The sequence below is a fragment of the Phodopus roborovskii genome, unplaced genomic scaffold (assembly GCF_943737965.1).
Source record: "Phodopus roborovskii unplaced genomic scaffold, PHOROB, whole genome shotgun sequence".
Classification (NCBI taxonomy): Eukaryota; Metazoa; Chordata; class Mammalia; order Rodentia; family Cricetidae; genus Phodopus; species Phodopus roborovskii.
In genome coordinates, this window is record NW_026126487.1 from 4,686,357 (window position 1) to 4,710,712 (window position 24,356).

The window sequence follows — 24,356 nt, forward strand, 5'->3', positions numbered from 1 at the left end:
CTATGTCTATGTCTGTGTGTTGATGGTTGCAATGGCCACATCATATTCAGGAGACGGTGTTTCACAATCCTCTTTCCCATCCTCCAGCTCTAACAGTCCTTCTTTGTGACAGTCCCTAGTCCCTGAAGGATTTGATACAGATGCCCCACTTAGGAAAAGAGCATTCAACAATCACTTAGTCTAGTACTTTGTCCAGTTAAGAGCCTCTGATGGGAGATGTCATTCTGTATATGTTTCTCATACTGGTTAATAATAAAGCACTGTTGGCCAATAGGAAAGGAAGAAAGGAGGGACTAGGAGACAAGGAGGAAAGAGGAAGTAGTAAGGAGGAGTGAAGATGGAGAGTCAGGAGAGAGCTGGACGCCAGCCGCCTCCCCCGTAAGAGAAGGCCATGTGAAGATACATAGATCAGCAGAAATGGGTTAATAATTAAAGGCAGAGCTAGCCGATAAGAAACAAGTAACCAGGCCAACAGTATTGTATCAAATACAGAGTCTCTGTGTATTATTTGGGGCTGGCACGGCAGCAGGACACGACCAGGCGGCGGCAGGCGGAAAAACCATATTCCTTACAAGCCTCCACATAAAGCATATGGTGTCTCCAGCAATGGGATCATACCATCATTTTTTTGGCAACCAACAGCAATGGCACTAGTCCTAGGAAACTCTGGGGGTTCAAAATATTTTTTTAAATTGAAGAGTAAGTGCATACTAATTTACACAAAATTGTTTCAAATGTAGGCAAATTGAACTCTTTCTGGGAAACAGTAAATTAAGAGGATTAGAAAAGAAGACCACCATGAAAGAACAACCAATCAAAAAGATGGAAAAAGTAAAGATCTACCCACGCCCAACCTGTGCAAAAGTGTAGAGATGTGAAAAAGTTAATAGTCACTTTCTATCAAACATCCAAGAAAGCACTAATTCCATACACTGCACTCCACCTGGGAGATAGAGATTGCTTGGTTCATTTTATAAGGCTAGCATAGCCCAATACCAAAATTGGACAAGAGAGACACAGTGGAAATGCAGTCAATGGAAGGAACTGTTTTCTTTAGGAATAAACATACAAAACTCCTACATAAAACATCTGAAAACCAAAACCAGCAGTTTATTAGTGACAGAACTGTAAGGCTAGTTCAAAATTTAAAAAAAAAAAAAAGAGTTCACATGACACATGACCTAATAGACTGAAATCATCTCCAGGAATGATTTTAACAAGCTGAAATTTATTAAAAATTTAATACCTTTTTTTATTAGAAGACAACAAACGTGATGCTTGTTTGCCCCAGCTCACACCACAGCTAGAGTCAGGGTCAGCACACACAGTGGGCAGGCCTGCTACCTTTTAATGTTGTACTCAAAGCTTGCCCATGGACAGACAAGAGAAGGAAAAACTCAGCACTAAACAGAAAAAGCTGGAACTGTGAATATTTGCAGTCAATACAGTGACCTACATCAAAAACATCCAAGAACCAAAACACTCCTGCAATTAAACACGGATTCATCGAGACAAGTGTGCACATGACATTAATAGTATTTGTGTAACACAGAAATGACTAATTAGAATTATCTTCTTATAATCTCTTAACGAAGAAAACAAAACTGAATAGCATGAAAATGAATTTAATGAGAAATGTCAGCAGAATGATGTGGGTTGCTTTAAGATGTAAAAGAAAACAGAGAGTAAAGTCTGACAACCTCTTTTTTTTTCCAGTGCTAGGATTTGAACCCAGGGCTTTGTGCATACCGCAAGTGCTCTACTATGAGCTCTGTCCTTAGCTAAGACACAGTCCTCCTCAGTCCTCTTTCTGTTAGAGTGTACCTGCTTATATAACCAATACGGGGCAGGGGGTGGTGGGAGCCCACCTTTGAGCCAATCCACCATGCCTTTCCGGTTTGGTACTTCTTTAGCAGATGAGGAAATTGAGAAAAATATCTTTTCAGAAAACAAGATGAGGAGCATGGGGAGCAGAAAGAGAGGCTGGGATATGTAGAAGGCAGAACTTACAGACTTGGCAAAGTTTCTCCTTGTTGGCCCTGACCGAGGTGAGACCCAGAAGTGGGAGAGGAGCCCCCCCACGCACGCCCCACAAAACCTCCATGGCCAAACAGATGGCATCGAACATTTTTAAACCACTTTTAACACAGTAACTGTGTTTTGCTGCTTGCTCTTTATACCTTTAGTCAAAAGTCTCACCAGCTGTCACTATCTCAAAGAAAATGTCAGGGGCTGTGTCTGCCTGTGCCTGTGCTGAAGCCAGTGGGGGACAGGGCCCCAGGAACCTCAGCTAGTGGTAGGCACAGCTGGTAAAATGGTAAAGGATGTGGGCTCCTCACAAAATAAACGTAGAAAAGTTCACAGCCAATCCTTCCCCACCTTTCCAGCGACTAAATATATATCCTTTCCGTCCCTGGCACATTTTCAGTAAGCCAATGTTAGTATTTCCACTTCATAGAAAGGATGGTAGAGAATCCTGGCTTCAAGTAATGGACCCCTAAATAAGCCTTTCCTTAGCCAGACCTCAGTGTCACAAGGAAGCTGGCCAGATGTCCTCTGAAGGTCCTCCAAGCTGTGAGGCTCTGGACTCTCATCAGCAAAATATTCCTGACTCCTCCCCACAAGGACAACACACTAAATACCAAGAAATATAATCCTGGGGACTGTGCAAAGCCACCAAACTCATGTCCTTGTCCCTTGTTTTTTATATACCCATCACTAGCATATTGAAATAGTTGCCAGACAGAGGAGGGGGAAAGAACCTTGATTCACTGAACCAAATCCCCACAACCTTTCAAACTACACAGTTAAACTGATAGAGAACTTGGAAGGTGTGTTTAAATGCTCTTGTTTAACTGTGTAATTGTTTTCGCTAGCAGTTGTCTCTTAGAGGCTTATGCTCTACCTACCAAATAAATCTCTCTCCACATTTGAAATCATCCAGCAGCAAATAAGCAACTGACACTTTATGCAATGAATTCCATGGCCACTGAGTTGCCACATGCTACATGAAGAAGAGGAGTTGCCAGCATGATCTATCAGAGTCAGGTCAGGGTCAGAGCCCAGCCTGGGAGCCTGCCTCAAATCTGCTCATCTCTGCTCTTCATTCTAGCTCTGGATTCCAGTCTTCCAAAGAGCTAACCCCAAGAGACAGTCTCTAAAGACAATGTTTCCTGTTCCAGGATTGGAGCTTGGGTCCAGGCAATAGCTGCCTCTGGCTAATACCTTCCTGTGGGCCAACATAGACAGCAAACAGCAGGAAGCGGGCTTGATGCAGAGCCACAGTGGCTCTGCTGCCTCGACAGACACAGAGACCCAGTCTTCTTGAACATCGTGTACGTGGCCCTGCCAATAGAAAAAAGCCAAATGTGTTTACTGCTTTCGGCACTGCTGCCAGCTGGCTGCTCTCTCAGGGGACATTGAAGCTGAGCGTACAAATGGTGACGCCTCCTGAGCTTACGGTCAACAAGTGGCTCCAGCATGGAGAGGAGGAACTGAATCATTGCCCTGGGGGACCTCAGTATGAGAGCTGAAAGACCTCTGAGGCCAGATTCTAGGGTTTCCCAAGCTGTTCTTCTTACATCATGTATGAAGCCTACCGAACACACTAATTCTCAGCCTTATCACACACTGGGAAATTCTGACTTCCAAATCATTCATTGAAACTGGTAGAGAACCTTGATGGAGTGTTTACATTTTCTTCACTCCTTGTTTAACTATAGCATTGTCTGCAGTCATCATCATCTCTTGGAGGCAGACACTTGATCACTGAATAAATCCAAAGCTGTAGCTGCATCAGCGATTCTGAATCTCCAAGGATCACCCAGCCAGGGGCTGGTATGCCTTAGGTCTGAGAACAGGTACATGGCTCCCTGGCTCACAACACTGTCTACAGAATACAGGGGCTAATGATGGTAGACCTAGATGAACTCTTGTAAATTCAAGTATATTCCACATATGGCATCTTCCAAACATGCTAACTTAGTCACACAGGCCACTCCAAATATTTTTCATTTCCTTTGACAAGAGTAGAGTACCATATCATGTATCATTGACTTGGGAAAAGATCAAAATCAAGGTGTTTTCTTAGGTTTTTTGTTTGTTTGTTTTTGGTTTTGTTTTGTTTTTACTGAGTATATAGATATATGTCACTTTCACACAATCATAAAGTCAAAATTGCATGCCAATCTTCAGAAGTCAAGGACCAATTACTGTGATGTGGGAAATTTATCATTTGACACAGATTTTCTGGCTGTGGGCCCTCAGATATCAGAACCACTTAAAAAGCCTCTCCAGGAAATAATGATGGGCGGTTAAGATTAAAATCAACTGATTTGGGCATTTTTCAGAAGGAAAATGAACCAGGGAAGAACTAGGACTTACCAAACCACAATAGAAGGGGGTGGGGAGAGCTGGCTAGACCCCAAGTCTCTATTAGCCTGGTGTGAGTTCCCTGGGTATTCTGAGAAAAACATGGGTTAAGAACTAATTCAGTTCCAGATGGTTCATGCCATTCAAGATCTAGCACAGACCCTGGAAACACCTGTCACCCTACAGCTGCTGATCTGACGACCATATTTTAAGTAAAAAGCATCCAGATTCTTTCTATTTTACTTTTGGCTTTTAAAATGCCAGAACCCACCCAACCAGTGATGACTGTTGGGTTTTCTGGAAATGTCCCAAGAGCAGGTCTGAGGCCCTTTCTCATATCCTTTGCTTTGGAGTTAAGTACAGACAAGCCAATAAAGAGAGTAGCTCTGCCTAGCCTCAGGCAGGTTGCTTCCTTGCAGAAATCTTTGTCTGTAAACTTGTGGTACCACAAGCTCACTTCATGCACCTACAGCCTCCAGGCTCTAGAACATCTGGTTGGAGCTCATGGGGCAGACAGAATGCCTCCAGCTGATTTTCCTTGTTCTTTATTATCACATATAATCTGGATTCCCCACTAAACTGCATTGTTGAGTCATTCATCTTCTCCCTCCCCCACAGACAATGTAAGCTCCATTGGGACCATTTCAGAATGTCTCTACACTGTGCAAATGAAGAAAGCAGCTAACAGAAGTCCTGCAGCTGTCAGTGTTCATGAGTTGGGATGTAAACTGCTGCAGAAGTAGTTTGGGAGTGGCCTAAAAATTAAACACCTGCAATTCTTCAAACAGGTCAATTATCTTAGTAAGAGAATGTCTTGTCTACGTCCTGTGTTCCAATAAGACTTTATCTACAGCTGGGAGGTGGTGGTGCATGCCTTTGTTAGCTCCTGGAAACTTTCTCCTTCCTCAAGACAGTCTTCACATGACTGATATTCCACCATCCCAGTGACTCATCAAACAAGTATTGAGCTCCCATGAACTCCAGAAGAACAGAAGGTCATGAGACATAAAAGAAACTCAAAAAAAAAAAAAACAAAGTTGGGTCTTCGGTCCCACTGTGCACTGAGCATGTAACATAACAAGAGCAAAATACTCTAAAGATGTTTAGAAGGAAGCACACATTACCGAGACTGAAGATTGCTATGGATTTGTGAAAAGGAAGGCTCCATCTCTGCTCCAGCACATATCTAGAGATCACTTCTTGCTCCCTGGCCATCATAGGTGCTCAATACTTGTTTGATGAGTGTTCACAATGGAATATCATAATGCAAAGAATGTCTTGAAGAAGAGGCAGAATGTTTCCCAAGAGATAGCAAAATATAATCCCTGTCTTTTTTGTGTGTATGCCTCAAACTCTGTGGGTTTTGCCTCATTGGAACATCAGAGGAAGAATATTTCATTGCAGGCAAAATGATTCAGCATTCAAATTTCAGTGTTGATCGATAACGGTTATTGGAATATAGCCACACCCATTTGTTCCAATATTATCAATGACTGCTACGGCTACCACAAGAGATAACAGTCATGACCCACAAAATCTGAAATCTTTATTGTTAAACCTTTTATATAAAAAGGCTTACCTGATGGGAGATGTCATTCTGTAAATATGTTTTTCTTATTGGTTAATGAATAAAGCACTGTTGGCCAATAGGAAAGGAAGATAGGCTGGACTAGGAGACAAGGAGGATTCCAGAAGTAGAGGGAGGAGATCCAAGATGGAGGATAGAGAGAAGGCCAGCCCCTCACTCCAGTAAGATAAGACCATGTGGAAGTACTTAGATTACTAGAAATGGGTTAATAATTAAGACAGAGCTAACAGATAAGAAACTAGTAATGGGCCAACAGCATTATATCAAATACAGAGTCTCAGTGTATTATTTTGAGGCTGGCGTGGCGGAGGGCCCAGGCCGGCAGGAAAAAAACCTACCTAACATAATGGCGTTTAACGCGGACTGAAGAACTTCCACTTAAAACGTAACAAAGGCTTTTAAAAAATGGTATTAGAAACAAAAGAACAGAGAAAAGCAAGGCTTCTTGATAGCAGCATTTTTCTCAGTCAAGCAAAGATTTGTGCGGCTCCTTTAAGGGAGGTTTCCTGACTCAGCATAAGCGGCAAAAAAAAAAAAAAAGTGCTGCTAACAATTCATTGGTGTGTACAAGAGCTGGCAATGGCAGTGACCACATCTCCAAGCTAGCAGCATGCTGCTGGTGGCAGAGAGCACAGCTCTCAGTTTTGGCAGTAAAAGAAACCGCCACCAACTTGGATAGACCATGCCTGAAAAAACCGTGACTTTCATTTTAGCAATGTTGTTGATTACCAAATAAAAGACTCATGGCCAGAAAAAGATGAAGATTTACAGTAAAGACAGATTCAGATTAAGAAAAACTCTAAAGGTTTACAATGTGTTTTAAAATATTCATAGGCTTGAGAGAGAAAAATAATAAAATGGTTTTAAAAAGACAGAGAGGAGCTGGGTGTGGTGGCACACGCCTTTAATTCCAGCACTCGGGAGGCAGAGGCAAGCAGATCTCTGTGATTTCAAAGTAAACCTGGTATTCAGAGTGAATTCCAGGACAGGTAAAAGTTACACAGAGAAACCCTGTCTCAAAAAATGAAAAAATAGAAGTAGAAAAAATAGAGTAATAAAAAAAAAGCCACGTAAAAATGGAGAGAATCTGGATACTGTACAGTATTATATTGTCTTTGTATCGTTTGACTGCTGAAGAAATAACTGTTAAAACAAATGCTGCTAGATCAATAAAATTTATATATTTTTAAAATGCTCTGACTTCAAAATTTAAGTCTAGTTACTGGGGAAAAGGATTTCAATTTTTTTTTCCACAGAAAATGAAAAGCTGTGGATTCCTTCTAGACTTACATGGTTTGACCAAGCCAGACCCCCTGAAACAGTGTTCCAGGTGATCCAACATTCAAAACAGCTAGGACAATACAGCCTTGCAGACTACAGCCAGGATTTCTGAGTCTTCTTAGGATTCCCATGACAGCACCCCCTACCAGCATGAAGTAGTTTGGAAAGAGTGACGCCAAAATTCCCAAATATTGTTTAATAAATGTTTGTTTTCATTTAAGTGGGCTTGGTTATAAATGGTTAATAATCACAGACAATATCTTTTTAAAGGTAAAAAGGTGATTATGGTATAGATATGCATACTTTGTTTTGGATTGGATTTTCATTTATTGATACAATTTAAGGTCAATTTTGTGATAAGCATATTTCTCCTCTTATTTAGGTATTGTGTTTATATAGCTCATTAAAAATGTAATATATAATTTAGCACAGATTATAGATAGCTATCTATAATAGTCAAAACTTATAGTTAGGATATAGATAGACAGACAGACAGACAGACAGATAGATAGATGTATTTCCATTGGATAGGCATTCTTCAAACCTTTCAAAGACCTACATAATATGGCATTTAAAATGGTTAGGATTTTTCTTAACAGTGAGGTTCCTGGCAACACCATCTGCATCAGAAAGGAAGATGGACCTTGAAGAAATGCATTATGGAGTTTGCTTTCAATACAACAAGACTAGCCATTTGGGCAAGATACTGCTCTTGTCTGGACTGTTTGACTTTATGCTGTATAAACTTAACACACAGGACCCACACAAAAGTGACTGCTGATACAAGATGAATAGTACTGCGGGGTTCTGGCTTCATGTAAGAGTCTGCCAGACAGTCTGCAGGACACAGAGAAAAATGACTGACAAACTGCCAATACAGGTGGACAGTTTAAAGTTTCATGCTTTGCTGAGGAGTCTGCCAGATACGCCATAGCCTATAGGCTTAAGATGGAACATTACAGAAGAACTTTCGGTGACTGACCAGGCAGTGAGTTGTCTCTGTCATTTCTAGAGTTTATAAATTATCCTTCTGTGGTCTTTGATGGATTTGAAACAGATAGTTATTGTTATAGTTTTCCTTAGTTAAGATTAAAGATAAGTTACATATAAGACTTTAGACTCACGAAAGATAGGATAGATGATAGAATATTTCCTTTAAGTCTTACTAAATGTTAATAGACTAAATATTGTTAACTGTGATTCTATTTGATAACTGGTGTGTGATATATTTTGCTATGCTAAGGTTAAAACCCTTTTTATTTTAGACAGAAAACAGGAGATGATGGGAGATGTCATTCTGTAAATATGTTTCTCTTATTGGTTAATGAATAAAGCACTGTTGGCCAATAGGAAAGCAAGCTAGGTGGGACTAGAAGACTAGGAGGAGAGAGGAAGTAGTAAGGAGGAGTCAGCATGGAGAGACCTGAGAGAGCAGAACGCTGACTCCTTTCTCCGGTAAGATAAGACCACGTGGAAGTACTTAGATTAATAGAAATGGGTTAATAATTAGGACAGAGCTAGCCAATAAGAAACAAGTAACTGGCCAACAGCATTTATATCTAATACAGAGTCTCTGTGTGTTTTGAGGGCTGGCATGGCAGTGTGACCTGACTGGCGGAGAAAAACCTACTGGTAAACTTGTAACACTTACCAATTAAAAAGGCTTTTAAATATATGAAGAGCTAGGAAGGAGGGAGAACAAGGTGGAATTGAGTTTATAGGAAAACAGTTCAGGTTACTATAACACATTATCATAGACTGGGTGGCTTAAACTTTAGAATTTTATGTTCTTTTAGTTCTGGAGGCTGGAAGACCAAGATCAATGCAACATCAAACCTAGGAAACAGCTTTCCAGCATCACACACACACACACACACACACACACACACACACACACACACACACACACACACACACACACAAAGAGAGAGAGACAGACACAGAGACAGAGAGACAGAGAACTAACTAGAAATAGTGTGAGCATTTAAAACCTTTTCAAAGCCCACTCCCAGTGACACACCTCCTCCCACAAAGTTTGCACCTAATTCTTACCAAGCAATCCCACTAACTGGAACCAAGCATTTAAATGTAGGAGCCTCTGGAGCCATTCTCATTCAGACCACCACTTTGGAACATTTATTAGGGACTGGAGAGCTTTAAGGTCTGTGTGAATGAACCACAAGACTTGCAATAATGAGTGTAAAATGGAGCACAGAGGGGAGGCAAGACATGTAAGTCCAAGGGGCTTACCACAGACCCAGTGGTGGCTTGTCCGTTATCAGCAGTGCCTTTCTTTTATGGAATGGGTTTTCTGTTGTTGTTTTGTTTTACATTATTTTGAGAATTTCATGCATGAGTATAATATCTATGTCATTTGTGTCATCTGTACCCCATCTTCTCTTCTCTCCAACTCCTCCCATGTCCCCACTCCCTCTCAAGTTTATTACCTCCTCTTCTTTAATTATTGCTGCATATAGTCTGCTATGTCCATTTAGCTATTCTTGTATGTTATATGTTTAGTGTCAACCAATTAGGATTATATAATCAACCAGAAAATATCTAAGGAGGCAGCTGATTCTCCCTGTCTCAGCAGCTCTCCACTGCCTGTAGCTCTTCTTCTAGGGATGGGAATCTGTTATATTTCCCCCCATTAACATTGGAATGTCAACAGATGTTGTGGTTGTGCATGCAAGTATTGTTTAGGCCTAGATTTCAGGGGTGCATCCCTGAGCAGGGATTTTGAATGCATATTTGTATCCAGGACTGGGCTGTTGGTAAAACAAATAAGAATTCCATACACACAGCACACACACTAGGCAGTCACAGAAAATAACACAAAAGTTAGCATTTGTGTTCATTTCTTAGGGCTACCATCAAAACGCACTACAAACAGGGTGTCTTAAATGTAAAAGTTATTCTCTCACTAATCTGCAAACTACAAGTCCAAAGATCAAGAAGATAACAGTGCTTCTCTCCTTCCAAAAGATCTAAGGACAAATCTTTCTTTGCACTTTTGTAATTAATGATAGCTGTCATCGGCTGTTAGCATTCCTTACCCTGTGGGTACATCACCTTAGTTAAGTCTCTGTCTTCATACTTCATAAGTCTGTATCTTCTCTACCTAAATGTTCCTCTTCCTATTAAGATGCAACCTCATCCTTACCAAACCAATTTCATCTATAAAGACCCTATTAAAAAAGAAAGTCATATTCTGAGGATCTGAGTAAGTATGAAGGTTTGGGAGATATAAAGAACTTGGCATAGCCTCCAAGGATGCAGTCCACTTCATGTGAAAAGTTGCTGGATTTGTAAATCCAGACCCTCTGTTTGACATGTTTACTCTCCCAGAGCTCCTGTATACTTTTTGTTACTAATATATTGGCATTGTAGATCACTCCCCCCTTTCTGTCTCTCTCTCTCCGTCTTCCTCTCTCTCATCACAGTTACAGGTAAGGTGTTTGATGCTTTTTCTGATTTGTTCTGAGGGAGGAGTTCCTTGCTCTTGTCCATTTCTTCAGAGTAAGCATCCCTTGAGACTTCTGTACCCCAGAGAAACTAAAAAGGTTTGCAGCTGCTTGAAGCCATATGAACCCAAGAGAGGAAGAGCACTGATGTCAGCAACCCTGATCCCCACCCCTTGATGCTCTACTAAGTCCCTCAGGAGGGTATCCTGGTCCCTCATCACCTGCACAAAGAGAAACAGCTCCATTCTTTTCTGTCTCTATAGACAATATTTACAGTTAACCTTGGGAGAGATTTACCAAACTCTCCTCTCTCCTCTCTCTCTCTCTCTCTCTCTCTCTCTCTCTCTCTCTCTCTCTCTCTCTCTCTCTGTGTGTGTGTGTGTGTGTGTGTGTGTGTGTGTACATATCTGTATGTACATCACTCTCTCAAAGCCCTATTTGATGCAGATGAAAAGGGAGAGAGTTGGTAGAATCAATATGGGAAAACCCAGCCCTCTCCAGTAGCCAGTAGAATACTGCCCTGTGGGTTCCATGTGATTAATCTGAATTGCCTCTTCACTGTGAGATGAACAGACCTTAAAAAGCCAGCTAATGTAAGATAATGGCTCCAACAAAATGCAGCCTATGACAAGGGCCATAAAAGAAAGTGAGGTTAATGGTCAATGATTATACTGCTGAAAATCTAGGAAGCAGCTTCCAAGCCCAACATATTTCAACTAAGAAAACCTCCACACCTTTTCCAACAACCTCGGAAAACAAAGTAGCAGGAATCACTCTCTCCACTTCACAGGTGGAGACAAAACTCCTTTGAAATCATAATTCAAGCTATCAGGAAATGACAGCTTCAAGGACATCAGAAGGGCTCTCTTGGTTTGAAGATAATAAAATGTGATACGCTGGAATAAGGTCACACAGCAGGTGTGGTGTCGAGTCGAGTCAGGATTCTAGCTCTAATTCCAGGTTCACCATGGTAACATGATATAGTCCTGTGGCTCTCATGTTCCTATCATTAGGACAGCTGAAATACGTAAAGCAGGGTCTTTCTATTGCTGTTCTACCCTCCTTCCCACTACACCCCCTTGGCCTTGAAAGAACTTGTCACTGCTCTCATAGTCACTTCAGGCACTTGGCAAATCTATGTAGGAAGGATGAGAGAACCCTTAATAAGCCCTCACTGGAAGAACAAGCCCTGACATGTACCATAGGACCAGGCTGTGTTCTCAAACTGGGCCAGGCATTTGTTGTTCTGAATCCACTCTGAATGCTGAATAGCAAGAGAAAGTGGGACACTTTAGAACTAGCTTGCCTCCGTGCCAAAGGGTGTCAGTATTTTAACTTCATTTATATGGTACAAATGAGAGATAAATGTCACGTTCTAGCAAGAGTCTATTAGTGCCTATCAAGTACAACATGGGAGGGTTTCACATACTGACCACATCAGAGACAGGGTGGAAGAGCTACACCCAAAATCTGAGCCTACATTGTTTCTGATAGGATTCTTCCTATATTGTGCATCTACTAAGTTACACACCTACAGTCAACTGAACCATTTCTATTTGGTTGATGAATGTTTATGTTTGTGTGTGTACTCTTAACTACTGAGTAATCTTTCTGCCCCTGGATTATTATTTGTCTTAATTAATAGAATGCTTGCAAAGCAAACTTACTCATGACTCTAGAAATCCAGATAGTAACAGAGAATTACAAGCACCCCTCATTCCCCATCCTATTCAATACTGTGCCTTAAGCTCTAAAAGGAATCGTGCTTCTCAGTGATAACAAATGAAATTTCAATGTTTGAGCTTTGATCAACAGAATCATATATATGTAATATATTATATATGTATATATGTATATATTGCATATATATGATGTATGTGTATATATATATAATTTCTTTGTGTCTAAAATATTTCAGTCTCTTATTAGATATTGTAGAATTTATTCATGTTGTTCTATCAAGCAGCAATACATTTATCTTTATGTTCTATTGTATGTGATTATGTGTAAATATCTTAATTTATTGATCCATTCTTTATTGTTGTCAGAAGAAGTTGAGAGAAATGGGGATGCACAGAATACCCTATACATGTCTGTAGATCATCATATAGAATTTTATCCAATATAATTGAGAATGGAATGCTGGGTCATAGAGTAACTTTTTCAGATATTGACATGCCATTTCCAAAGTTATTGTTCTAATTTTTTACTCAAGCTATAGTGTGTGGGTATCCAATCTGTATCCTCACTTAACTTTATAAATTTTGTTTTAGTGCCAGCCCTATTGATAAATCAGTAATCATGTTAAGTATTATGCATATATAATCAAGTGAAATATATACACAAAGCCTCAGATTAAGCCAATTGCCTTGTTGCTGAGATCAAAGGCTGTCTCTTAATTCTTTAATTCATCTCCAAATCTTCTGTTTTAAACTATGTGGAATCCATAGAAAACTAAAAGAATCTGGTAAGGAACACATACATGCCTTTTATCTGCTTAAGATTTACTGGCTGTTCTCTGGTCACTTTTACTTTATTTTTGTGTGCTAAGATCAGTGACACACATCATGACACTTTATTCCCTAACATATAAGTGAATATTACTAAAAACAAGAGCATTTCCCACACACAAATAATAGTATCTTACTTAAGCTTGAATATTGACACTATTATGAAACATTTAGTCTATATTCACATTTCCTTCATTTTTCTGACTATACTATTGTAGCTTCTTTTTCCTTAATTAAAAAAAAAAAATGTGTACCTGTGTCAGTGGGCTGTGACATACCTGAGTAACACAGGACAGAGAGATTGGGCTGGATTTCTAGGCGGCTATGTTCTGAATAAACCCAGGCAGATCAGGCTGTGGTCACAAGACATTCTAAAAGCAGACCTCAATAAAAACAGAGTGAGCTAGGGTATTTCCAAGCAGCCCCTTTCCCTTCTCCATGATAGAGAAGCACTGGAACTCACTGTGAGAACCCAGTTGGTTTTGTTTTTGTTTGTTTGTTTGTTTGTTTGTTTTGTAAAACTGACCTAAAAATGTACTTCCCTTCTTCATTATTGGGTCCCTGGACTTTACTCTCAGACATATTTCACAGACATTCTTCACCAACTGGTTTTAATCATGGTGAATTGTGATTCTGTCTTCCCTGATTTAGAGGCAAGGATTTGATCCATGATCTTAAGGCACTTAGAATCTGAGGAGTTGTTGTTGTTGTTGTTGTTGTTGTTGTTGTTGTTGTGTGTGTGTGTGTGTGTGTGTTGTTTGCTTGTTTGTTTTTTAATTTGTTCTGGCTTTTACTTACTGTTAGGATAGACTATCAAGCTCAAGTCTCCTTTTCTGCCAGGAAACTACTGATGTGGAGAGACAGACACCAAAGTTAATATAAGGAAGGATCCAGTGTTGTGATGGCTATTCTTGTTTGTCAACTTGACCACATTTGAAATTAACTAAAAACTCAAGTAACCGGGCACACCTGTGAAGGATTTTTTCTTGAGTGGATCATTTGAGCTGGGGAGACTCTCCCAAACTCTGGGTCACACCTTGTCATGGCAGGAGATATAAAAGAGGTAGAATGGCTTTTGCCACTCACTCTCACTGGCAGGGTTGTATATCTGCTCACATTAGAGACTACTTCTTCAGGATTCCGGCTGAAGACCCGATGAGACATCCAGCCCCGTGGACTGAACAACTACTGGATTCTTGGATTTCCCATCAGGATATAGTCATTGTTGACTAGCTGGACCACAGTCTGTAAGCCACTCTAATAAATCTAGTGTATATTCTCCACCTGGAAACAAGTAACTAAGTTTGCTTAAGAGCAAACCTTCTGGCTAGTGCCTTTGAACGTATGTCTTTCCCCAGTTCACACACCCATTCCCAAACCCAGGAGTGCCTTCCTTGTTCGTAATAAAATGTCTCTGTTTGCACCACTCTTACCTGCCTGGTTCAGTTCTTTATGCTGGGACACAAAGACCCGGAAATCTCAGCTGCTGCCCTTAACTCAGATCCACACAGATCACAGTTCTTCCTGGAATCTCTGCTGTCAATGTTTTTCTTGTACAGCATCTAGAAGATTCTTCCATGTTTACTTTTTATATTTTCATATCCATCGTTGACTTTCAAGTCTGTCCTAATTTGCTTTCTCTCTGTGTGATGATCACCACGATCAAAAGCAACTCAGGAAGGAGAGAGTTTATTTTGCTTAGATACCCACATCACCATCAGTCATTGAGGTAAAACCAGAGCAGGAAACAGGTAGGAACAGAAGCAGAAGCCATGGAGGAACGCCCTTGGCTTTTATGACACACCTCACCACATTAAGAAAGCATTTAGCATTTTAGCCAGCGCTGGACTTTTGGAACTTTCTGCTCTTTCAAAGCTGCAGATTTTTTCCTTGGTACCATCCTTGGAAAGAATGCCATTTTTGATTCACTTTCCTCAATTCCTATAAGGAAATCAGTTTATTTAGATAATTTACCTCTCCTAAAGGTTATTACTGACCAAAAAGTCATATCATTTAGATTTTTCACATCTGCCTAAAGCTGGACCAAGTGATTTCTTACAGTTTTTAATTTGCCTTTACCTTGTTGGTTCTCCCTTTCAACTCTTGGTGTACATGCATTTCATTTTTCTTTGTTGTGTTATCTAATGAGATTGGACTTTTGATTAGCACTGTCAATATGCTTTATAATTAGTTCCCACTTTTGTCATTACCAGTGATTTCCTTCTGGTGTCTTTCCACTTATTTTGATAGGTTTTACTTTTTCCGATTTTGCAAATATAATACATAATTAATTTTGCCTATTCTTACTTTCTTATTTAAGGCAGTAGTTCTGATGAGGACAAGAGAAAAATTAACTGTACTGTCTAGGGATCCCAAAAGGGATGGGTTCTTGTCCTTGTCAGAAGCAGAAGATGTCCTTGATTCTTCAGAGAGTACAGGACTGTCAGCAAGAGTCTTTGGTTTCTTATTTCTCTTTCCCTAAAGCAGTACCTACCTGAAAGTCATTGTATGAGAGTGTGACTCTGATTTTAGTCCAGACACTAAGCTCTTCCCTCAAACAGCTTTGGAACTGAACATCTGGATCTTCAGGGTGAAAATGGGTTTTATCTATTTACCTTTCCCTAGTTTCAGCCCATTTCCTGGATGGTTTTAGAATCTCAGCTCTTTTTTTTTTTTTTTTTTTTTTTTTTTTTATCTTTACATTCCTTTATTGGAGCAAGATTCCTGATGTATACAATGATATATTTACTCAACGGAGTCCTGTGCAGAAATCATACACTATCCATCTAGATAGATTTCAGTTACACTTTGCTTATTGATGGAGTAGATGGAGTAGTTCCATTTATAAAGTTTTATACATCAAAAAATTTTGAATTTGACCAGGCTGACCATTAATCATCTCTGAAAAAGTGGCTCTATTTTTAACTCCATTTTACATTAAAAAGCTTATGCATCAGGTAGCTTCCCAAAACATTATTCTCCACACATGGCTTTGAGCAGACAAGAGGTCTTCATACACCCAGATTCACAGAGACACATCTGAGAGCTTCTGCTACGTACCTGGGACAGAGCACCCCTGACCACCCCAAGGACTGCATACTTTGACAGCCTACTTTCTTGGCCAATTCACATAGCCAGAGTAGACATGCCAGGAGCAATCCTTTGTACAGATGGCATTAAGGAAACAGGTCTGTGACACAGTAGGAACAGGAACTGTTATAATATCCAGGTAACTAAAGGCCCATTTAAAATGCAAAATTGAGATAAAAACCAAGTCCGTGGCACCAAACTGTACCCAATCACTCGGTTACAGAGACATTAAGACATGACTCAAATCCCTTTAACTCAGTCTGCATAGCCCTGAGGTCATCCTGCAAAAAATACAAAATTAGGGAGACAGAGTTTGACATGATGTCATTCTGCAGGTCAAACTTGGAAGGTCATATCGAGCATCTGCCCTGACAGAAATGCATCTGGTCCTTTGTGTACACATTGATTTTATTGTAACAAAGCAACTTGTACACTTAACATTAAAAAAAATCTTTTTCCTTCCAGTGAAAGCCAAAATAATAATAATAAGAAGAAGAAGAAGAAGAAGAAGGAGAAGGAGAAGGAGAAGGAGAAGGAGAAGGAGAAGGAGAAGGAGAAGAAGAAGAAGAAGAAGAAGAAGAAGAAGAAGAAGAAGAAGAAGAAGAAGAAGAAGTAAAAATAAGGTTTCAACAGAGAATGTCAATTCCAAATAAAACCCTACAGGTTCTTCTGATTTTCCCATTGAGTGGCAGGGCTCAAGTCATGATTAGGAGAGAATTTTATTTTAAAAGTGTCATCTTAAACTGCAAGGGTGTCTGTTAAACATCACAATTAAACATGCCCAAGGAGAAGCCATGTTGTCACAATGCTCACCCCCTCAGACACCAGAAACCCACCCTTGCTGACCTTCTATATTACCTTTTCTCTTTTTATTGAACAAGAGAAAGTAGACAGCTACATGTTGGTAAATGCTAATTGTCTGTATTCACACAGAGACACAGTGTAATCTCTGAGCCCAATAAGCAAAAGAAGCAAAAAAAAAAAAAAAAAAAAAAAAAGCTATGCATTACTACACAGGGGCCTAGCAACCCCCAGCCTCCAGCAGAGCCCAGAGAGCCAGAGGGCCTTTCTCACCACCACCCCACCCCATCCCCCACAGAACACGTTGGCAGTGTTAAATCTATAGTTTGAGACAAAAAAACAAAAACAAAAACAAAACAAAAAAAGGATAAAAGTGAATTTAGAAAAGAAGAGTGGAGATTCTTTTCTCGGTGTATTTTGCTCAATTTCCCCCAAATAAGTTGAGAACCATGATGTTGAGAAGACACCTCAAAAACAGGGTGACTGAGCATAAGAGGGATTGGGGAGGAGAGGGAAATGACTGCAACTCACTTCCAGAGACTGGAGAAGAGGGTTGGAATCCATCAGTCTTCTGCCAGTCATCCTTGCCTTCATCCTCCTCTCCTTCCTTCCCTTCATCATCATCTTCAACCCCTTCTTCATCATAATCTTCCAGGCCTTCCTCCTCCACTTCCTCCTCCTATTCTTCCTCCTCCTCATCTTCTGCCTCTCCTTCATCATCCATATCAGGAACCAAATAGTACTGAAGGGGTTTGGCCAAGCATCGTCTTTGATGAGCTCTCCTAACTCATGTACCTGCATCAGAATGCCCAGTAAACCAGTAAAGCTCTCTGGCTCTTCCTGCTGCCTCTTTCTGCTGAACTTATTCTGTGTTTGACTTGAGCATTTTGTCAAATCCTTTCAAGATTTCCATTTGATTTCAATGGACTTTGAAGATGGGTCACCACTCTCATTCAGATAAAATTCTTTGGAGAGAACTTCATTTTCAAAGTAAGGATTTTCATCAAAATAAAAATCTATTCTGTAACCTGATTTAATGTCTTCAAGTTCTGTCACTTCAACTCCAGTCAAGTAATGCAGAGCCTCTTTATCTTCCTCTCCAAGCAGTGCAGACACTTGTGAATGGTTGACAAATGTCGTTACCCAAAAATTTGGGATTTTGGTGATCAATTCTTAACCTCTTCTGATAAATGGCTGGTGGAGTTTGTTATATTTTTGCTCTATTTTCTAATTTTCCTCACTGGCTTGCTCATTAAGTCTGTCTGTTTCATTTTGTACTTCGTCAATGTGTTCAATTGCTTCTTGCTGTTCTTTTTCTCCCTTTGGCAGGCCGAGGCCGACTTGTCCTCCAGCTTCATGGCAGAAGCTGATTTGAGTTTCTTGGACTGAGGCAGGAGTACAGGTTGCTGCTTGGGGGCCATGGCATGAGTGAAGTGGCAAGAAACCAGTGGCCAGAGCCTCCTTCCAGTACTCAGAGCAGGAAGAAAGTTGCAGGAATTCAGGATCTCAACAGATCATTTAATGGTTAAATGTCACAGTAGCCTCAGAGGCTGCTGAGGATGATATGGAGGCTCTGTAGAGACACATTAAAGGAAACCTATTTCCTCCTAATCAAAAGAATAAAACCTACCTCTGGCCCCAGGTGAAGACATGACAGTTTGATCCTCTTCAAGATTGGAACACTATGTTCTAGGGTCTTCTCAAGAGTTAATCTAGCTTGGCCTGTCAATCACCTGGCCAAGAATCCATCTCTGACACTACCCCTACCTCCCACCCATTCCCCACTCCTGCCAAAAATCGATTCACCTAAAACTATTGCTAAAGAAATGGGAGGAACAATTACTCCCTTCCAGGAGATAATGTACTTGTCCTTCCCAGAAGCCCCGCCCTCAAGGCAGCAGCCACCTGAAAGCCTCCATGGCTCAGCACTCAGAGTACAACCTTTTCTTCAAAGCCTGGTTGTAGTCTCTCTCTCTCTCTCTCTCTCTCTCTCTCTCTCTCTCTCTCTCTCTCTCTCTCTCTCCCTCTCTCTCTCTCTCTCTCTCTCTCTCTGTCTCTCCTCCCTTCCCCTCCCCCACCTTCCTGCAGTGACTCCATCCCCAATATCTTCCTCATGGCTGGTTAGAAATGCTGTGGGTTTCCTTCTCCTCACATCTTCCTCCCCTGAGCCTGTTGTTTTTCCTTCAAACCAGATACAACTGACCTCAAGCTTCATTTCAATTCCGTTTTTGAATCATTTTATTAATGAAACTATATCCCACAAAGGAAACCTGTCCCCCCCCCCTCTGTATTTGGCTTTAACTGGGCATTCATTTCTTAAAGCTCCTATCATGAAATACCACAGGTTGGGTGACTCAAGCAACAGAAATTCATTGCTGATAGTTCCAGAAGTTCAAAGTCCAAGATCAAGGTGTGTCATAACCTTTTAAGCATTCCTCTGCTTGGAGAAGCAACCTCTGTTCTCATCTACTCATAGTTATTGTGTAGCTCAGTGATTTTCAACCTGTGGGTTGCAACCCCATTGGGGTCAAATGATTCTTTCATGGAAGTCTCCTAAGACCATTGGAAAACACAGATAATTATATTACAATTCATAGCAATAGCAAAATTACCATTATGAAGTAGCAGTGAAACAATTTTATGGTTGGGGTTCACCACAACCCGAGGAACTCTATTAAAGAGTCACAGCATCAGGAAGGTTAAGGACCACTGTGGCCTAGGGATTCCCCATCTCTGCCTTCCACAGATACTTGTTCATATTTCCAGGAAAAGTCATACAATGGTGATGAGAGGGAAAGAGTAAAATCCTTCCCTTTTATAAGGACAGCATCTCATGTCCTACAGATTCTGATAAAGAATGTTTTTGTTATTGTTATCTACTAAAATAATTTCTTTTGGAGATGTCTTCTGTACATATGTTTCTCTTAATGGTTTTAATGGTTGATGAATAAAACACTGTGGACAATAGGGCAGCAAGATAGGTGGGTCTAGGAGATGTGGAGGATTCTGGGAAGTCTAGGCAGAGAGGAGTCATCATGTAAACTCAGCAAGAGAGGACACTAGTCAGGCATTCTCGGGTAAGATAAGACTACATAGAAATACATAGATTAGTAGTTATAGGTTAGTAATTAAGACAGAGCTAGCCAAATAAGGAGTCCTAGTGGTCTGCCAACAACTTTATGACTAATATAGTATTTGTGTTGTTCATTTGTGGCTGATGCTGTGGGACCAGGCTGACAGGAAGAACCATCCATAACAAGTTTCCCATTTCTTCTCTGAGCTATTTAAGAAAGAGAACCTTTAATTTTCCATATGAATGAAGAACTGCTTTCTGTTTAGTAATCAGTATTTAATTTTGGTAAATTATAGGCATATAATATAATATTGATGCCAAATATGCTTTTTAGAATTTATTGAAGATTTGTCTGTGTATGCATATTTGCACAATAGAAACCAGAAGTTGGAGATTCAAAATGTAGGACGAAGAGAGCAGAGGTCCCGGCCCTCTTTCCAGTAAGATAAGACCATGTAGAAATACTTAGATTAATAGAAATGGGTTAATATTTAAGATAGAGCTAGCCAATAAGAAACCCTAGTAGCAGGCCAACAGCATTATATCTAATACAATGTCTCTGTGTGTTATTTAGGGCTGGTGTGACTCTGGGACCAGGCTGGCAGGAAAAACTACTCATAACAAAATGGCACCGCAACCTGGATCTGAGAACTTTCACCTAAAACATGACAAAAGTTTAAAAACCTGGGGGGTGGGGTTTATAAACAAAAAAACAAAACAAACAAAGCTTCTTGGTATCAACATTTTTCTCAGTTGGGCTCTGTTTTGCTAGAAGCAAGCAGAGATTTGTGCAGCTCCATTAAGGGAGGTTTCCTGACTCAGCATAGTGGCAAAAAAAAAAAAAAAGAGAGAGAGAGAGAGAGAGAGAGAGAGAAGCGCTGCTAACAATTCAACATATGTATGAGCAGCTGGTTTGAAGAAAAATAGAGAGTAGCTGAGACATTGGTGGCACATGCCTTTAATTCCAGCACTCGGGAAGCAGAGGTAAGTGGATCTGTGTGATTTCAAAGTAAACCTGATATACAGAGTGAATTCCAGAGCAGCCAAAGTTACATAGAGAAACCCTGTCTCAAAAAATGAAAAAAATTAAAGTAGAAAAAACAAAGTAATAAAAAAGCCACGTGAAGATGGTAAACATGCAGAGTCTGAATACTGTGTGCTATATTGTCTTTAAACTGCTCAATTACTATGGAAAAAATAATTGCTACAATACCCTTGATTATCAATGCTGCTAAATTAATCCAATTTATATATTTAAAAAAAATGCTTTGACTTCAAAATTTAAGTCTAAGGACAGGTTACTGAGGAAAATGGTTTCTTTTTTGTTTTCACTGAAAATGAAAAGCTGTGGATTCCTTCCAGACTTACATGGTTTGATCAAGCAAGACCCCCTGAAACAGTGTTCCAGGTGATCCAACATTCAAAACAGCTGGGACAAGACAGCCTTGCAGACTACAGCCAGGATTTCAGCATCTCTTAGGATCCCCATGACAGCGCCCCTTACCAGGAGGAAGCAGTTTGGAAAGAATGACGCCCTAATTCCCAAATATTGTTTACAAATGTTTGTTTTCATTTAAATGGGATTGGTTATAAATGGTTAATGACCATAACCAACCTCTTTAAAGGTAAAAAGGGTATTATGGTATAGATATGAATACTTTGTTTTTGATTGGATTTTCATTTATTGATAAAATTTAAGGTCAATTTTATGATATGTATATTTCTCCTCTTGTTTAGGTATTGTGTTTGCATAGCTCATTTAAAAATGTAATGTATAAATTAGTACAGATTATAGATAATAACCTATGATAGTCAAAACTTAGAGTTAAGTTAGTTAGGTTTTCAAGATATACAGAGATGTATTTGAGATTGATAGGCATTCTTCAAACCTTTCAAAGACCTACATAATATGGCATTTAAAATGGTTTAGGGTTTTTTTTTTTGACAGTAAGACATAACTGCTCCTGGCAACACCACCTGCATCAGAAAGGAAGATGGACATCTAAGAAACTGGTTATGAAGTTTACTTTCAATATGGCAAGACAAGCCATTTGGACAAGATACTGCTCTTGTCTGGACTATTTGACTTTATGCTGTATAATCTGGACATGCAGGACTCATAGGAAAGTGACTGCTGATACAAGATGGACATTGTTACAGGGTTCCTGCTTCATAGAAGAGTCTGCCAGATATTCTGCAGGACACCGAAAAAAATGACAGACCAACTGCTAATATAGGTGGACAGTTTAGTTTCCTGCTTTGCTGAGGAGTCTGCCAGACACACTATGGCCTATAAGCTAAAGATGGAACATTACAGAAGAACTTTGGGTGACTGACCAGGTAGTGAGTTGTTTCTGTCATTTCTAGAGTTTATATATTATCCTCCTGTGGTCTTTGAAGGAGTTGAAGACAGATAGTTATGGTTACAGTTTTCCTTAGTTAGGATTAAAGACAGGTCACATATAAGACTTTAGAGTCACAAAGATAGGATAGATAATGAAATAATTTCTTTAAATCTTACTAAATGTTAATGAACTAAGTATTGTTAACTATGGTTTGTATTTGATAACTGTTTTGTTACATATTTTGCTGTTAAGGTTAAAACCCTTCTTTTTATTTTAGACAGAAAAGAGGAGATGATGGGAGATGTCATTCTGTAAATATGTTTCTCTTATTGGTTAATGAACAAAGCACTGTTGGCCAATAGAAAAGCAAGATAGGTGAGACTAGGAGACTAGGAGGAGAGAGGAAGAAATAGGGAGGAGATTCAAAATGTAGGACAAATAGAACAGAGGTCCGGGTCCTCTTTCTGGTAAGATAAGACCACGCAGAAATACTTAGATTAATAGAAATGGGTTAATATTTAAGACAGAGCTAGCCAATAAGAAACACTAGTAACAGGCCAACAGCATTATATCTCAAAAAAAAAAAAAAAAAAAAGGAGAAGAAGAAGCCAGAAGTTGATGTCAGGTATCTTCCCCTGCCATTCTCCACTATAATTTTTGAGGCAGGGTCTCTCACTTAGCCTTACTAGAAGCAGTAATGAGTATTTATATCTTATACACCTTTCCACTGTCATGCTTCTTGGTTTCTCCATATAGCTTAGAGATGAAGCCATCACTGGTAACCAATAAATATTGTTCAGTTGTTATTCCTTTCTATAAACAAAGGACAGATATATCAAGAAAAGGGTTTCTTCCCCCATCCTTCTGGATATTTCAATCTGTTTGTTCAAACACATTCACACAAATTCTTCCTGGATCTTAAAACAGGATCCTAAAACCAGTGGTTTCCTACTTATGTACATTATGCATGGAGTACATGAGAATAGCAAGAAATGCAACAGAACCAGAATCTGAGTGGGGTGTCCCATGTGTGGAAGGCTCTGAGGGCCTTAATTAAAAAGCCAATCAGGTTTTTTTCAGGTAAAATTACTAGACTTAGAATTTATGATGTACATCAAAAAGAATTCAAATGTCCCTGTAGGTACAGAATTAAGCTGGGGTACAACTGGAGCAAGCACCTGGTACTGCTTGAATGGGGAACCCAGAAGTCTATTAGAAACCAAGTGCTGGGTATACCTGCAATCACACAACTATAGACATTCACTCCTACAGAGACAGGACCCCAACAGACAGGATCCCCGAAGAGAATCAACAAGCTGTCTGCTACAGTGATACCATATAGTACTTCCAAACAGATTCTGTTGCCTATGATCTCCCTGAACAGCCATTTCCTTGGCTGCCCAGAAGTGAGGCCAAAGCCTCTACTACATCATTTCTTAAATAGTTAAGAGGCAGCTGCCATCACTTTACACAGAGAAGTCAGGGCCTAGGGCTCAGAAGAAAGGAGCCTAGAATAAGGGATTGAGAGACAGGCAGTGCCAGGTAGTGTTGAGTTTGAGCATTGCCTTTTGGGTCTTCTGCTATCAAGTGTCAGCCACAAAGCAAGTATCTTTACAGCCACTGTCAAGCTAGTGCCCTCCTCTGTAGCATGCTTGCTCAAGCTGTGCCCACAGCCATTGTCATCAATTTCCACTCTTCTCTACTCTCTCTGCTACTTCCTTCATGTTACTAGCTCAACTAGCACTAGTCAAAGTAGGCAAAGAAAGACTACCTGAGAATCTCTATTGGACTTGATGTTACAACACTATGGGAGGAAGTGGGTGTAGGGAGTGT

At 40.0% G+C, this 24,356-nt stretch overlaps 1 pseudogene; it reads right to left on the reverse strand.

Annotated features, from left to right (window-relative positions):
* Positions 1 to 6: 6 nt before the first annotated feature.
* On the reverse strand, positions 7 to 18,526 carry LOC127230033 (protein SET-like; annotated as a pseudogene).
* Positions 18,527 to 24,356: the final 5,830 nt, after the last annotated feature.